Raw genomic sequence first — 18,214 nt, 5'->3', positions numbered from 1 at the left:
AACAAAATCCCCGTCAAACCTCTCCACCTGTCGCCGAGCTCAACGACACGTTCTTCGGCATCTCGACAAGATTGACAGGCAGCGGTGGAGGACATTCTGCGGATCTCTCGACCCAAGGCAACCTCTATCTAAGATCTGACGGGTGGTACAAAGTTTGCAGACAATTCCCCAACAAAGTCAACCATTCCGAGCCGTGGCTCTACATCAAGGTCGGGGAGAAATTGACATAGCCGGAGACTACTGCAGCCTTATCGCGGCCACCACTGATGCTGTGATTGAGACTCTTACCACCATAGCGCCCCCATCGTCTGATGAGCGCCTCGATGTGCCTTTCACAATGCATGAGCTTGACGCTGCCATTTCTGCTTCCCGACGCTCATCGGCACCAGGACCTGACGGAATCACGTACGCTGCACTCCGCCATCTTGGTACAGAAGCACGACATATCCTGCTCTCCCACTATAACAACTCGTGGGAGTCGGGACATGTCCCAGCTAAATGGAAATGCAGTCGCATTATTGCGTTGCTCAAACCAGGGAAGTGTCCTCATGCCCTTTCCTCCTACAGACCGATCGCCTTAGCCAGCTGCGTCGGGAAAGTAATGGAAAGGATGGTGCTGTCAAGATTAGAGTGGCTTCTAGAAAGCAATAATTGCTTTCCTGTATTTATGAACGGCTTTAGAAGAGGACGATCTGCAGTCGACGGTGTGGTCGACTTGATCTCAAATGTTGAAGAGGAAAGAAACCGACGCAGACTAGTAGCGGCCGTCTTCCTAGACGTTAAGGGCGCTTACGATAATGTGCTGCATTATGCGATCCTTGACGCACTGGAAGATTTAGACGTCGGCGGACGACTGTACGCCTGGATCGTAAGTTACCTTAGTGACCGTACCATTTACATGACGACAAGCGACGGAGACACCGATCGACATACTATTCACCGTGGTGTTCCCCAAGGGGGAGTTCTCAGCCCAATTCTGTTTAACGTTACTATGATTGGACTGGCAGCAGAACTTCCCAGCACGGTAAAAGTCAGCGCATATGCGGATGACATATGCGTATGGGCGTCCGGAGCTACTCGTCCGCAACTGCGTGCTCGACTTCATTGTGCAGTGACGTTAACAGCTAAATATGTACGGCGCCAGGGTCTCACTCTTTCCATTGACAAATGCGCAGTGCTTGCATTCACGCGCAAAGATATGTCAAGATACCCTATAACTATTAATGGAACGGCGATACCTACTGTAACGCACCACAAGTTCCTTGGGGTAATCATAGACAGGGATCTATCGTGGTCAAGACACGTCGCAGCACTGAAATCAAAATTGAAAAGTTTTGTTCTCGCTCTTCGGACTGTGGCAGGAGCAAGATGGGGCCCATCAGAATCGTCACTTCTTCAACTCTACAATGCGCTGTTTGTAGGATATATACGGTATAGCATGCCGGTGCTCTCAAACATGAGACCGAGCTGTGTGAACACGCTAGAGAGTATTCAAGCTCAAGGATTGCGAACATGCTTGGGCCTACCACGCTGCACGTCAACGAATGGAACCATCGCGGAAGCTCGGGCTTGTCCCATCAGTGTATACATGCGCTGCGAGCCACTTCGAGTGCATCTTCGCCTGTTGACCCGACACAGGCAGCACCCGCTATCAGCACTCCGTGCCACCCACCCAAACTGCAGTTTTTCAAGAGCAATATCACGGCATGAAAACGTTCTCCCATCAAGGTTTTCTTCCCCGAGATTTCCTGGAACACCGCCGTGGGTCCTGCCTAAACCGCCTGTTAGCCTTGTGATTCCTGGGATTACGAAGAAGTCCCTAGTTTCACCAATTGGCCTCAAACAACTGACCCTACATCATATTTATACAGCGTACGGCGGCACCATGCACGTGTACACCGATGGATCTACCACGCTATGTACCTCTGCTGCAGCCTTTGTCATCCCACAAATGGTTATAGCTCGACGGTACAAAATAGACCACAAGACCACATCAACTGCCGCAGAGCTTGTTGCTATCCGGGAGGCAATAAGATTCATTTCTGGAGAGCAACCTCGTACATGGACAATATTCTGCGATGCAAAACCAGCTTTGCCAACCATTAATTGCGTCATGAGACAAGGTCCATACTATATTTTAGCCATATAAATTATGGAGCTTCTTCAGGTTGCTTCAACAAATGGCCACCTCGTCACCTTCCAATGGATTCCTGCCCACTGCGGCATAATGGCAAACGAAGACGCAGACGCCGAAGCTAAAGGAGCCTTGACCAGTGGCCCTGAAGTGCGCACTGCGTTTTCACGGCCAGGCACGAACGCCCTGCTTCGGTATGTAATGCGTGACCTCACACTTGAGCACTGGACGAAACCGGAGCGACGACACCGGCGATTACACAAATGGGACCCCGAAATGAGGTTCTGTATGCCTCGTAAATTAAAACGACACAACACAAGTATGATTCACCGAATTCGTCTTGGTGTGGCCTTCACAAGACGTTATGCACATATCATCGGCTGCAGTGACAGCGGTCCCAACTGTGATCACTGTCAAGTGCCAGAAACACTTGAGCACATATTTTGTACCTGCCCAGCGTACGCACGCGAACGACAGAAACTGATTTCCTCGACTGAAGGAGTGCATAATAGGACATTAACTGATGAGGTTGTGTTGGGCCCATGGCCTGACGCCAACAGCACAACTGTGGTCATAAGAGCGGTTATAGCATTCCTACAAGCCACTGGACTGGATGCGCGGCTATAGCACTGCACCACCTAGACGGGACTGTACATACTCACCTCTCTTACTTACCATCGTCATCCATCATTCTTTTTTCTCCCCTTTCCCCACCCCCGGTGTAGAGTAGCAGGCTAGAGCATAATATCGCTCAGGTCGACCTCTCTGCCTTTCTATAAATAAATCTCTCTCTCTCTCTCTCTCTCAGCCATAATTCTTCATCGTCATCAGCCGCATGCATGCGGCTGATGACGATGACCTTACAAATGTGTAATGTGTAAATACCTTACAAATGTGTAGTGGCTACCTCGCTTATCCGTAGAAAGACGAAGAATCGCGAAGCGGGTGCTGTCCTACTTCGCAAAAATTATGATTTATGGCGTAATCAATACCATGTGGAAAGTCATAACTTTCGACACAGTTGGCCTTGCCCCAACACGAAGCCAATCTCAGAAGTTACGTTTGGCAGTCTTGTAATCATCGGTGAATTTTTTATTGAGTGAACTTGCGCCACCCCCCACCCCCCCCTTCCATAAAAAACAAAATGATAAGCGCAATCGTAGGTCGTTCGATTACACGGAGGGATGGCAGTGTCGATGAAATATTCATCGATTATTTGATCAATAATCGATGTCCCGCAAGATGATTAATCGTCACTGATCTCCGCACTTAATTTAATTGTTATTCTAATAAACCTTTTTCCTTAATCGATTTACAGACAGTGACAGGAGTGATGCCGAAGTTCTGAAATCGTACTAGTACACTTAGGAAGAGCCATGACTGTGATAATGAGCTGAGTGCGTGGTGGGCGAGCGAGAAGGAACCTCAAGTGTCGACTGATTTCTAGACTGACAATGACGCAGCCGTCGAGGCCAAGCGCTTTTCTTACATTCCACCACGCTTCGCATGCATTTCGTCGCAAAGCCAGCCTTGGCAAACGATCGCTCCGTGAAAACATTTCCTGCGTATGTTCCCTCGTTTTATCGGTTCAAACCATAGTAGCAAAAAAAAAATATTTTGTAAGTGGAAGTGTTTGATCGACGCACAGCATCACGGATTCAAATGCGGCATCAATTTTTTTGGTATAACCACTCGGACGCTCGAGATAACCAGGTCGTGTTGCGACGAATCTGGTCTCTAAAATAGTGTTGGCGCTTATCTAGGCGTTATAATTGAAACTGCGCCGATATGACTCGCAACGAAGACGGCAGAAAGGAAAGTATATGTGTTTGTTAGCCCTATATTGTCCTGTTTCAATCCGTGAGTACTGTACACTTGTGCGGCTGTACTGCTCTAAGTTTGCCTGCAGAGCGGGAATCTGTGCTGGGCTGACACTTTTGCTTGAATTGTTCAGAGTAATTTCCTCTCCAACGGTTACTTCACCGTGGTAGCGCTAGTCTTATCGATCAAGTGTCGGCAGGTCGTGGATTCCATCACAGTTACCGGAGTACAGCTGAGTCGTCGAATGTAGCGCCAATAACGGCCCGCTGGACACTTTGCAGGTTCAAAGAAATTATTTCACATAGAAACGCACGGGTGTGCCCAGGTCCCAGCATTTAATTACCTGTTAGTTACTGCATTGGGGAAGTTAGTTACTGCCATTAGAGAGCTATGTATAAAGGAACTGCAGCTAAGCGGTTCACAAAGCTGATATCTAACGCATTTGTACACAGTGTCAAAGAACTTTACGAAAAGAGACGAAAATACGTACACGTTCCCCCGCGGCGGCATGTGTACTATTTATGCATATTTTTTACTTTACGCAATTGCCCTAAAAATAGCCAACTGCGAAGTATATAGGCAGTGTTGACGATTGAAATTCTTGGGCGCTTCACTGCTTCTAATGGTGCAGGCTAGGCAAAAATGAGTTCCAGTGCCAGAGTGCTGGGGACTCTAACGATGGGAGAATAATTGTCTATGGTTACGTATACGCCGGGTGGTTTGAGAACTCTTTGTGATCATTTCAACTAATATATTTGAGCTTTCGTGTGCTTATTACAAAACAAAAAAGTCTACAATCCGAAAAAATGAATTCAGACCCACTTTCATCCTCCGTTCCAGTACGCACACAAACATGAATACGTAACAATGGAGTTGTCGATCGCAGCAACATCTGCAGCGTCCCAGCGGATATTATCGCGTGCTATTTCTCTGGCTGGCGTCTTGTTTAGCTTGTTTATTTTTCTTTGAACACAAGAATCCCTTGATACAGACTGTATCAATAAAAGGTTCAGGAAGTGGGTCGTAGGGATTCAGGGCACCGGTTGCTACTTAAAGAGCGATGCTAGCGGTACCAAGTGACAGCCACATGTCGGTGAATTGGCGCTTCTTTGCCATGCAGAAAAGAGATTGTGGTTCGAAAAACCCAAACCTTTAATTTTTTTCTCCGCCTATTTTACATATTCGTATTGCTCCAGGTATTATTCATGGACTTCTCTCTAGTATCGTTTCTGCTTGTCTTACTGAACAAGTTCAACAAAGCAGATTGGTGGGCTCGTTGGTCCTGCATATATTATGGTCTACCGCGAAGGAACGATGAAGGACGACGCATGACGCGGGAAAGCTGCAATGTTGTCTTCTCGTATTTTCTGAAATACAGCATGGTTTCTTTGCTCTAAACTTCAAGATATAGACAGAATAAGCGCCATTTATAGCAACACGAAATTCTGCTATAAAATCACTTATCGAGCCGTTCCGCACTTTTTAGTCTATTTCACTAACCAAAATAAACAGCGTCACGCAGTAGTATAACATTTGATTGCAGCCTTTTTTGAAAACGCTTGCCAAGAAGACAGATTAATCAACCTAAAAGCCGCACCTATAGTGATTATAGGTTAGGCGAGTGAAACGATTAATAGTTAACCCAATAAAAAAATAGCAGGGAGTGGGTTTAGGCTAGTTGGTGATGGCAATCCATAACTGAGTTATAGCGTCAAATCAAAGTGGAGGAGGACACAGACTTGGATAATAAATGCATAGGTACTGTCAGCATAACGAAACAAATTGCAAATATTGCGCAAAAAAGAGTACAATGGAGAGAACATATGATGAAAGGTTGACGCTCTAAACAAGGAACCCAAGGCACAGACTGTGGTGAAAGCCACATCCCTCCCCTTCCTTTTTTCATCTCCCTCTCTCTCTCTCTACACATCAGTAAAATTTTTCTTTTGTAAAAATTTACTGCCACACTCGCATTTCGCTGGTCGTTTTGAGGCCGCTGTTAGAGATGCGAACTAACGATTTGGTGCTCGTAAAGCTACGCCACCTGGCCGGTGTTAAGACCCCTGTTTGCAAGGCCTCGAAACTGCTGGAGTGGCCCCTCTTTACAAATTATATTTCTCTCTGGGGAGAGTAGTAAGCTCTCAAGGTGTGTTGATCCCACATCGCCACACAGGAAAGTTTAGTGAATACTGGTCCCAGCATTTCCGGTCAATACAGCTGCATCGGGCAACAAATAATCGCTCTAAGGGCACGTACGAACAGGAAGGCACATGCATTACCTAACTTATGGAACACAGACATTATCTCGTGTGACGGATCACTGATAAACAAAACAGTCTAAGTTTGCTCACATACACACATCCCAGTTGGGGAGTATTACTGCATTTGTGCTGAAACATGCGAAAAACACGCATGCCGCCTCCGGAGGCTGGCTCATATAATACTTAATTCCCTTGTTTTTCCATGTTCCAGATGCTTTTAAAAAGGCAGCATAGCAAAATTCACTATTCTTCTTGCTCATCACGAAAACTGTGTGGGCCACCTTCTTCACCACGCGTCTCTTCAATAATCTCTTCCGCACCAAAACTTCATCATGCGTTTCTATCTGTTCAGGCAGATTTCAAACCATGATCAGTCTGCTGTTCTGTAAAGCTGGGTATGCAGCTCGTTGTGGCTGTCAGTGTGCTTTGGCTAAACAGTCCAGATGACACAATACGAACATTGTGACAGACGAAATTGGCAGATCCCATGTCTTGTGGGAATCGGTATCATGCGAAGCAGTCAGCGAGTAGTTCTATGCTGCATTTTTTGGCTTCGAGCCAAGCGTTACGCGGAGGATCGACGTGTCTCTTTAAGTGTAGTAGTTGTCTACACATCGTGGGCTTTCCAGGCACGTCGACAACCCTGACGTTTAAAGGGTAACTTATGTTCTGACGTAACGTCAGCATTCACGTAGAGCACGTACATACGTCAGTATTATCGAAACCAAGTGCACTTGACGGTGCGATGATGTGAATATCATACATAACCCGGGGTCAAGCGACGCTTGAATTTAGCTTGCTGAATCATATAGGAATACAAATGTAAGGTTTAGTAGACTGCTATAAAAGCAGAGCCAACACTCGAACCACAGATGTTATCCTGACATCACGCATGTATCGAAGGAGTCAATATGTAGCGTTTATTGCTTCGTTATAACATTACATAGCCAGCACCACAACCACAATTGTCATTGCACTGACATTACGCATGCATAAGGTGTTTCTCCAAAGCAGTTTCCAAACATGGCGTGGCTCTGCGACAGAATACCTGACTGCGACGCAGAATGCTTGTGTTTGAATTCTGCTGGGATCCTAATTTTTATTCTCCGCATTCTTCGGGTCGACGCTGCCGGCGCTGGTTTTTCTTAACGGTCTCGCATTTAAATTACCGATGTCTGCTCTCGTCGTTCCTGGGTAGATATAAACTGTCAATCACCTGTGGCGCATACCCGTACACCGCGGCCCGTGGTAAACGGGTATGTGCCACACGTGTCTGGAGGAAGGGGTTTGACGACGTACGCGACAGGATCTTCACGTTATTCATGTCATAACCCGATAGTCATATTCACCAAGTCTGCTTACCCTCCCATGCCAATCTTGGTCCTCACCGAGCAAAGGAGACAATCACGAGAGCACCGAGGCGTAGGCGGATAGATAGATAGATAGATAGATAGATAGATAGATAGATAGATAGATGGAAAATCTCAAGGTGCCTGGGTTTCGCTAAGAAATGTTTCGCATTTAATACGAGCTGTGCAAACAAACCCTTCTCGCGCCGACCACATGGGACACAGAGACGCCGAATTAACACCATACGACGTGCCACACGCCTTTGGCCGCCACGAATTCAAACATGGAGTGAAGAATCATTTCCACAGTTGCCGCTATTGCCACAGTTAGGACAGCGATCGTTGTGAAGTACTCCCCACTGCGGCAATCTCTTGCGAGTGGGCAGTGCATCCCACCACCGCAGCTGTCAAATTTTCTGACAACTTCCGGCATGTGCTTGTCCGCCATCTTTTTCATTTAGTGAGCCTCCATCTCTGTTCCTCCTCGTCGGTAATGGAGCGACTGACCGGCATTTTGCTAATTCGTGCGGATGTAGACTTTGAAAAACCATCTTCTGCGGCGTTGCCGTCGACCGAACGCTTGAGGCCTGCTGATCCCTTATAAATGACCAGGGTGCGTGCGCTTCTGATGTAAATGCCGCTTGTAGAGTCCCGGTCCAGTAGAATAATAAGGTACGACTAGAAAAAGTAATCATTGTCCTGAAAAATTTTCCAAACTGTTTTAGCAGCCAGTGCAACCGTGAAAGTTGCAACGTCTGGCAGGCTGAGTCCTCCACAATTTTTTGAAGTTTCAGGAACTATTGTGGAGGTGTCAGTGTCTTGCTGTCCCTCCGAGCGAAGCAAGGCGGCTTGGAAAACGCTGTGGTATGAGCGCAATGCGCCTGATATAGAAAGCATATGCGTACGCTTTGGTTTTGACCACTGTAACTTTTGCAGCAATCGACAAACTGAAGTGAGCGGCGTACGCGAAGACTTGAGTGGCCCTACCTACTGCGTCCTCTAAATTCATTTGGCGAGCTCCCCGTCTTGAAAGTATACGCTGGGGACTTTTGCTGCATCCACGCATTGAAAACCCCCGGCAAAGAGCCACGGAAGCCACCAAAACAAACTGATTTGCCTTTCTGTGCGTTCAGGCAAGCACCCGAAAACCTGGCATACTCTTCAAAGAGCTCCAAAAACACGCCTAAAGTGGCTTGGTTTCGCACGAACACAAAGGTGCCATCTGCATAAGCTGTGATGCTAACTGTTCCCAATCCTGTCATCGGACTTGAATATTCTGGCTCTTTGCCACTTTCCTAATTAGGGGGTCCATGGAAAATATAAAGACCTCCTGTGCGATTGGCAAACCCTGACGAACACATCTGTCAACTCTAAAGCTTCTTGTCTCCGTGGCGTTTATGAGGTGCCGACTGCTCATGTCGCTGTATAGTAGCTCTATGCAGCAGACACAGGGCTCTGGCAGACCGAATATTCCCAAAACACAGTGTAGGTAATCACGTTCTACCTGGCGCGGACGTTGCCGATGGAGCTAGTTTTATAAGGACACCAGAGAGGTGCAATTAGCGCAATCTAGTGATGCGCATGTTCGATTTACCAAGTCCCGGACGTGTCCCGGACCATCACCGGCGGCCCGCGGATGCATTGGCTCATAGGTACTTACGTCACGTGACGCCATTATCACTTGATCCAAGAGTCCCGAGCCGCCCGAGCTGCCTCGAGCCGTCTGCGCACAGCGTCTTAGAAATGCTGCGTCCGCGTCCGCTATGGCGTCTGCCACGCCATCTGCTCCGTTTATGGCTGCAACACCAGCCACAACGCCTACCCAATCCCGACCGCAACGGCGGTTAGATCGTCCTGTTTGCGTTGCGGCACAACTTACCAAGTAAAGTACTGGAGCGCGCGCGCATCGAAGACGCGCGTGGGCGTTCCATTGCTGTTTTTTCTGGCGAGCACCGCGCGTGTTTCCCCGACCATCAGAAATACGCACATGCTCGACGCGGCTCGCAACACTGACGACAAGAATTGGGTGCGAAAACAATGTAAAATCCGGAAACATGCGAGAAGCGGACAGAAAAGCAAAGAGAGAGCAAAATCACGTCGAAAATTTCCCGTGTCCAACTTAAGATGGCCGCACGCGTGACGCCCAGCACCGTCGTCTGCCAGCTGCCAGAAAGAAATCGTTCGGGCCCGTCCGCAGGCACGCGAAACACGAACATGCATCCGAGCGGTCCAGGACCAGAGGGCGGAGCTTGTGGTTGGTCCCCGAGAAAAACGAATGCTGCGCCGGCGTCCGGGGCCGTGCGGAGCCGCCCGGGAATCAAGCTGCAGACATGAAAAAAAGTAGGAGGAAGCAGATATGTCGGGCACACCTAGCTTATGTCATCCTGAAATACCTCCGTGCTCAATCTGGTTATACTTCAGTGTTCAGCTTCCCGTCCAAATAGATTTACTTGTTCCCTAGGCAATAAATAATACTCCAATAGGGAAGTTAGGTTTCCATTTTAACGTTTAAGCAAACAACCACAATATAGAGAAAATACTTAGAATGGCGCCGCTTAAATGTCTGCTACGAATTCCTCACGAAGCAATGGCCAGGTTTAACCAAAAGAAGCACTTATAGCCATAGCGCTAAATGAATGAATGAATGAATGAATGAATGAATGAATGAATGAATGAATGAATGAATGAATGAATGAATGAATGAAGCCACCCATTTGAATATTTCTGACTCATATGAATGCGCTATAGCTCGGAGCAAAACAGACATAAAACGAGAACACTTTCTACGAAGGCTTCGTCGAGTTTCCTTCTCATTTTTCTATTCCCCTGCTGCAATCCCCCAGCGTGCGGTAGCCAACCGGAAGTTTTTATGGTTAATCCTCGCTGCCTTCTCCTTTTTCGCTTCCTTCCGCCTCCTCCTGGTAGTGAAATAAAAACCCTATGAAGGAACAGCTCTAAAGCCTACGCTGAAGATTGTACGAAGCAGGAAAGTTCTGAATTTGCGAAAATTTGATGCCGAATGAGTGTTTCGGTGGTCGGGGGCGTTCGAGACGCTGACAAAGGCTAGCAACAAGATGGAAGACCGAATGCTGATACTTCCCGAAATCAACGTTCTAGGGAAGGCTACAACTGATCGATTAAGCTCTACGCTTACGCTTCACTTTCAAAAGTAGCAAAAGAGATTCTGCATGGATTTTATCCCTGTAATTACATATACAAAAATCCGCACAAATCAGCTTCATGTGTAGGTAAGAGACAGTTTTATGAGAGGCCGTGGCCTTTCCTAAAACGCATCGGAATGGCGTTCTTCATCCTCTTTCCAACATTCGTCAGTGTCTGAAACGACCCCACAGAAACCACATTTCGCGACCACCGAAACTCGAGGTTGCCACTATATTTTCTCAAAATATAAATTTTCGTTTTCTTGATGTGTACAATAGTCCATTACGGATTCACATGTTCTTAGAACAACTCGCGTACGACTTCGATCATTATACGTGATCTACTATGAGAGAGCATAAGCTGTCCCGGTTGGACGCCTACGAATACAGACTGCGCATCCATTATATATGCTGAATGAACTAGAAACCTTTGATATGCCCGTCCGTCCGTACGTCTGTCTGTCCCTCCCTCTGTCACGTAACAGAAACCTTCGCTGAAAAATCTTCGCTGAACAGAAACTCGTGCACAATAGAAAAAAAATGGGGAACGCTTAAGCTTCGCCTTTAAGAGTTGAACGCGATAGTGATATCATGGCCCTGGTGCGTACTTCGACCAAAACGTGTGTGTAACGGAATGCGCGCACTAATGTGTGTACCTTGTGTAATGGGTAGCATGCTTTCAACCAGGAGCAATTTCGAAGTTGCGATGCACCCACTACGTGGTCTTAAGAGAATACACGCATAAAGTGTGTGCCTTTTGTAATGGGTGGCTGGCTTTAAACCACCAAGTCGTTATGATATTGACATGGTGTGGCGCCCGATGGCTTTGTACGCTTGCACCACGCAATACTACTGCGATATTACATCTCGTACTGTGACACCTTCATACAGGACGCGTATATTTGTGAAGCATCAAAGTTACTTCAGTGCAGCTCCAAGCAGAGGTGTGGCTGTGTGGTAGAACACCTGCTTGCGACGCAGACAGCCTGGGTTCGATTCTCACTCTTAGCCAACATTTTATTACTTATTTATTTTTCTTGATTTTTCTGTCACATACAAGATGATGATTTTTCTCTCACAAACAGCGACGCCGACACCGACGTTGAATTTCGGCGAAACGAGCTCTTTAACGCTATCGCGTTATTAAAGTTTGTTGGCGATGGCTCGTTTGAACCCAGGCTTCGAACCTCTATATATGCACCAATAAATTGCATTTCATACCGGCGTTCGTTGCGCCACTAGACTACAGCAACACTCCTCGTTCTCCGATTTATCACTACTTGAAGCCTGCACCATCCCTTGAAATTTTGTCTTGTTTGGTTTTACATGACATGTTGCTCATCGATTAATCAATCATTAGTACCTATTCCAATTAAAATCTAACCAAGTAAATACGATTTATCACACAGTGACGTGCTCGTGTTTTCATCTTTGTTTCACCTTGTATACAAATAAATAAAGCCCGACTTCTATTTATTTCTCTGGAGGGTGGAATTGTTTAATCTGTATATCACTATAAATGGTTTCAGCCCTTCGGAAAGCACACGCCTAAAATGCCGATTGTTCACTTAAGCGACAAGAAACTTTCATGGATAGGGATTTATCGATAAATGACTGAGGTGGCGAACGATGGATCTTTAACTGATTCAAAATATTAATCGACCATCAAACAGAGGAAACAGAATTTCGATCCACAGCCGAATAGACGTCATGCAACTAAATCCGAAATGACTGTCCAGAAAGCCTCTTTTGAATTTACCATACGCGCCTTCAAAGTTGATTTGAGCAGCATTGCACTTCCGCCATTTAAGGCGACAGCCCTAGATGCCTCATCAACCGTAGGCGTCGGCGTCAACACGACTGATGCAAAAAAATCATCACCACGTGATGACGTCCCCATATGACGTCATCACGCCGTCACAGATCGCCAAAACTTGTCACATCATCGTAATGTCACTACGACATTGCATAACGTGACGGCATGGAGACGCCGTTGCACGACACCCGTGCTGGGCGTCGAAGGAGGGCCGATCACGGAGGCAGTGCGAAACCAGGCGAGGTGCATAAAGCTTTCAGAGGGGGGCGGGGGAGGATAAATTTCTACTGAGCAGAAAAAGAGGAGGAAGATGGCTTTCGCGAGTCGTTTTCAGGCAAATGCATAATGGTCCCTGCAAGTTTTTTGCCACACTCTGCATTTCGCGACACTCATAGAATTTTATGGCTTGCAGTACGCGCTTGCAGTTTCTGTCGCGATCTTAATTGCTGTTTGCCGCACGTGTGTTCTCTTCGTTTTTTCTTGACTGCTGGTGATGGAGGCGTTTGGCCAATTTGAGTGGCACGTACATTTTTGTAGACGAATAGAAAAAATACACTAAACCCACGACGTATAAAATTTCATTGTAATATTGAGGAAAATCTTATTCCATTTTAAGCAACAAAAGTAGAGGCAAATGCATACAATGTTCAACAACTGGAGTCAAACGCACCACAAAAAGGAAACCGTAACTCAATTGTCGATGCCCCCACAGAGCACACCCATACTCGTTTTTTTTTTTTTTACAGATAAGACTCATATTGCAGTTCTGCTTCAACAAAATATTTTCTCTTCCATATTTTTGCTGTGCTTCGTTGTTCGGCGCAGACGTTGGGCGTGAACGCGCTGATTGCATTTTCAGCACGCACACGCACCACGAAGGCAGCGCATAGAAAAGCTTGGAAAAAAAATTTCTAATGCAACGAAAAGAGCGGCATCCCGAAGTGGCGGTTCGCAGCTGGAGCTCTCTAGATTTTGACGGTGGGCAAACCACTAAGTGTGTTACAGAGTTAGTTCGTGAAGCAGCGAAAGTGAGCGCCCCCTGCGCATCTTATCAAATTTACGCGAGAGGTTTCATGGTTCCTGCCCGATGTTCAAACTTGCTGGATGTTATGTGCTGTTTTTCATGTTTTGGCTTCTGTGTAGTTTTCTGCCTCCCTCGACAGGCGCTGATCTGGAAACGTAGATTTGTTGGTTTGGCGCGCCGTAGCGGTATGAACGTATGGGCTTTCCCCTAGGCTGTGGGTTCTCGTGGGACCCATAGCCAAATTTGACGTACCAGAAGTTGAACTCCGGGCGCTTCGAGAAGTTCTCGCCTCGCACGGCGTGTGGCTTGTTTATTACGAAAGGCTGTTTTCTGTCTTGTATTTTTGACACCCGAATACTTTATACTGCGCTCTCTGAAGTAGGATCACTTTACAAGGTTACACAATCGCCTTGTTATTTATTTTTTATTTTCATTTTTGGCAAGTGCCAGTGATCTTGATAATATTTTCAACTCAGTCCTACGTCTTTCCTCCTGAATTCCCCTGCGTATTCCTACTGAAAATTACACCAAAAAATCGAATGCGTTTGGACTGCTGCTACGTGCGTTCCGTCTTAGGGGCGAAGCACCTCAGGGCCTAGGATTGTCCATTGTGTGGTGTCCGTGCTCACTGCACGGCACTGTTTAAACTCCCGTAAAAATGGTTTAACAATACACTAATATCAATCATAATTGTGACAGAACAATATAAACCTCATACAAGCACAAACCCTTTATTAGTCGGCGACTACAACGTAGACATTATGGACCTTAGGACCTAGCTTCGCCCCTTCGTAATCATTCACTTCGTGGAAATGCGTTTCATTCTTTTATTGCGATAGCAATTATATGGACAGTCTCGGCTGGTTTTTGCCGTCGTTGTCGCCGCCGTCATGCACCGTATATTATATATATATATATATATATAAATATATATATATATATGTGTATATATATATATATATATAAATATATATATATAAATATATATATATATATATAATCCACAAAAAATAATAATTCAGAAATACTTTCCAACGCGCGGAATCGAACGGCCGACCTCTCGCTCCGAAACACGCGGCGTTAGACGGCTAGGCCACGGAGAATAGCGTCTTTGAGCATGATAACGGCGAGCTATTTGTATACACAATTTACTTCAGCGTGCTTTCTTACTCACCAGCGAGATGGTGCGAAGTGCGCGTGGGGGCGCGCTTTAAAGGTCGTCGCCCCACTCCTGCGAACGCCGATGCACTTCGCCCTACAGGGCATAGTCGCCTTCGTGCGCTTATCTCGAGGAAAGAAGGGGGGCGGGCGGGGAGGGGGAGCTGGGGGGTTGTATGTCTTGTGCTTTTCCCGCGATGTGCGCGCTGAAGAAATAGAGCGTACAAAGGTCACTTCGCTCGCTGCAGCGGCCGCGTTTGCAAAAGGAGCGCGCTGTTAAAACAGAAATAAGTAACAACTGCGGCATTTAGTTCGCGCTCGTCCTGTGTGTACCTGTTCGTTCGTTTCGTGCGTCCTGCTTTATGTTTCAGCGGTGCGCTTCAAGTATCGAGCTGTGACGCATGCTAGTTCGCGCTCGTCCTGTGTGCGTTCTTTTCGTGCGTCCTTTGAGGTCGAGCGACGCGCTGGCAATTTTGAGCTGCTTTCCGTTCTTCGCGTTACATTCCAATTTATTGCTATCGCAATCATTGCTTCGCCGTTGCGGCGAAAGTGTGACTTTTTTTTTATCTCGCTCTCTATTCCTCATCGCCTGTTTACAGTCCGCCGCTTCTCTCCGTGTGTTCTTCCCACACGATGATTTGCAATTCAGAGATAAGCTTTTCATACGCCCGAAATGGATCAGATGTTGCTACGAACGTTGCTGCACCAACGTATCTGCAAATATGCACTGATAAGGTGGAACTAATGCTGAAATGTACTCCATCTCGCAAGCTGGTTGCAGCACGGTGGAAGCTACGAGGAGTAAATAAACCGTATGCTTGCGCAGGAGAAGATAGTTCTAGTTGCAACAAAATTTTATTTGGAGAACGTTAAGACAACTGCGTTTGTTCGAACGTATTACGTCACAGCACTCTACGTGATACGCTAATCACAATTATCATGCGCGTCATAAGAATTTAATTATTGCATTGGTAACTGCCAATAATTGTGGTGGTGAACCAACATGGCAACGCCCGTGCAGACGCGATCGCCCGCTTCGATCAAAACTCACGCTTCCTGCTCCTTGTCAGCAATAAATAAACGATGGAATTCGCTATCGCTTTGTGTCATCTCTGATGATATCTGGGGTTTAACGTCCCAAAACCACGATATGATTATGAGAGACGCCGTAGTGAAGGGCTCCGGAAATTTTGACCACCTGGGGTTCTTTAACGTGCACCTAAATCTAAGCACACGGGCCTCAAACATTTTCGCCTCCATCGAAAATGCAGCCGCCGCGGCCGGGATTCGATCCCGCGACCTTCGGGTCAGCAGCCGAGCGCCATAACCACTAGACCACCGTGGCGGGGCGCTTTGTGTCATCTCAAGCTGAGTACAATTATAACGTAACTTTTGTCCTTAATATTGAGATCAGATGTTTGTTCAGCCCAAAGGTTCAGCCACGCCTGCTGAGCCTTCTCCCCGAGAATTTGAGAATGAATCTTGAAAACAATACAAATTAGACTCGAATACATTGTTGTGGAGCTTATGGGCCACGCAGCTCACGATGGCGACTTCATGACCTCGAGGCGCAAGGAAGCAGCTTCCACGGGTGCCGCCGTGTTGTTTTTTTAAATGCGAAGCATTTCTTAGCGAACTTCTGCGACTTTGAGCGTATCTATCTATCTATCTATCTAGCCGCCTACGACTTTGTGCTCTCCTGGCCGTTTCGTTAATCGGATGTATACCAAAATTGGTGTGTCATAACATGGCCTTATTACGAACATAAATGACAGGTCATATCATGAAAATCATGACACGCATGTCATGAACAGCATGATTTACATTCCACGACCTTAGGCTGTTGCGGCCGTTCCGTTAATTTCATATCCCTTTGAGTCACGAATTATGATGCACTGTCTGCAAATGCATCAAATTTCCATGGCATGATTTCAAGGCACTCAGTATTACATTCCAAGAAATAAAATGAAGGAATGTGTTGTTTTGTGAGAGTTACAGTAATTAATACTAATTAGCGTGTAATTTAATATCTAATTATTCTGCAATCAGTCAGCTTCAATTCTGGCATAAATGGAATCAATTATTAGGCCCAAAATGCAAGCACAGTTTGTTTTTTGGTTGTATGCTTTTCGAGCGAAGAAAAAAATACTGTTGACGTTGGTCCTTTGACGTCGCACGTCGAACGATTGTCGAACATGGTAGTGTCTCTAGCAAATTGATTATCTGCAGCAATATACAGCATAATGAAGTTAAATAAGCGCTAGTTGTCGACTCAGGAAGCCCGCACGAATTTGCACACTAAGTTTCAGGTCATTTGAAGAAACACGTGGCGCGTGATGCGACTTCGAAGTTGATGTGTACAATTGTATACACCGTGACTGAAAGGGATTATACACCAAAATTGGTACGGCGTGACAAGAATTCATGACGAACATAATGACTGGTCCTAACATGCAAATCATGACGCGCATGTCATGTGCAGCACGATTTACATGACATGGTCTCTGGGCGCTCGCGGCCGTTTAAATGAAGGAATATATACGAAAACTGGTATGACGAGACATTTCTGTATGACGAGCATAACTGACACGTGGTAACATGAAAATCATGACATGCATGTCATGTATGACATGACTTACATGCCACGCTCATGGCGCACTCGCGGTCGTTTCGCTAGATTGATATACACCAAAATTAGTATTGTGCTATGTGACTGTATGAAGAACATGAATAACAGGTCGTAGCATGAAAACCATGACATCCATGACATGTATGTCATGATTTACATGCCACGCTCATGATGCATTCGCGGCCGCTTCGCTAGCTTGATGTACACCAATATTGGTATTGCGCGCAGCGACTGTGTGACGAACGTAAATGACACGTGGTAACATGAAAATCATGACATGCATGACATGTACGACATGATTTACATGTCATGCTCATGGCGCACTCGTGGCCGTTTCGCTTGCTTGATATCCACCAAAATTGGTATTGTGCGATGTGACTGTATGAAGAACATAAATGAGAGGTCTTAACATGCAAATCATGTTATGCATGTCATGTACGGTATGATTTACATGCGACTGTAATGGTGTGCTTCCGGCCGTTTTGTTAACTGGATATATACCAAAATTGGTATGGCACGACACGAGTGCGTGTTTCCGGCGCTAAGGTTGCTGGCGAACGCTAAAAGCGTTGGTTGCTACCACGCGCTCGCTTACTCGCCCAACGCGCGTGGTTGTTTTGTTTTATTTGTGCGGCTCTTGTGTTAATGCCCAACCACGGCCGCTAAATAAAAATCACAGCATATCCACGGGGTGAATGATGATGAGTGGGGCGAAGCTACGGAGGGAATCATCTGTAAACCGTGAAACTCTTCCGTGAAATGCGCCCAGTACATAATATAAAGAGTGTGAAACATCGTGTATATATTAAACATCAAACTTTTATTGTACTGTTGGTTTACGTGGTCCCTTCATTATCACTT

At 46.3% G+C, this 18,214-nt stretch overlaps 1 long non-coding RNA gene across 1 annotated transcript in view; it reads right to left on the bottom strand.

Moving 5' to 3' along the window:
- The window catches only part of LOC125757206 (uncharacterized), a 54,693-nt gene extending 38,619 nt beyond the window's left edge, over positions 1–16,074 (bottom strand). Inside the window, exon 1 of the long non-coding RNA XR_007415142.1 lies at positions 16,025–16,074. This is a non-coding gene — a long non-coding RNA (uncharacterized LOC125757206). The remainder of the gene's footprint in view (positions 1–16,024) is intronic.
- Positions 16,075–18,214: the final 2,140 nt, after the last annotated feature.

Source organism: Rhipicephalus sanguineus, chromosome 2 (genome assembly GCF_013339695.2).
Source record: "Rhipicephalus sanguineus isolate Rsan-2018 chromosome 2, BIME_Rsan_1.4, whole genome shotgun sequence".
Taxonomy (NCBI): domain Eukaryota; kingdom Metazoa; phylum Arthropoda; class Arachnida; order Ixodida; family Ixodidae; genus Rhipicephalus; species Rhipicephalus sanguineus.
Note: the sequence above shows the minus strand (reverse complement) of the source record. Positions and strands in the feature narration are given on the sequence as shown.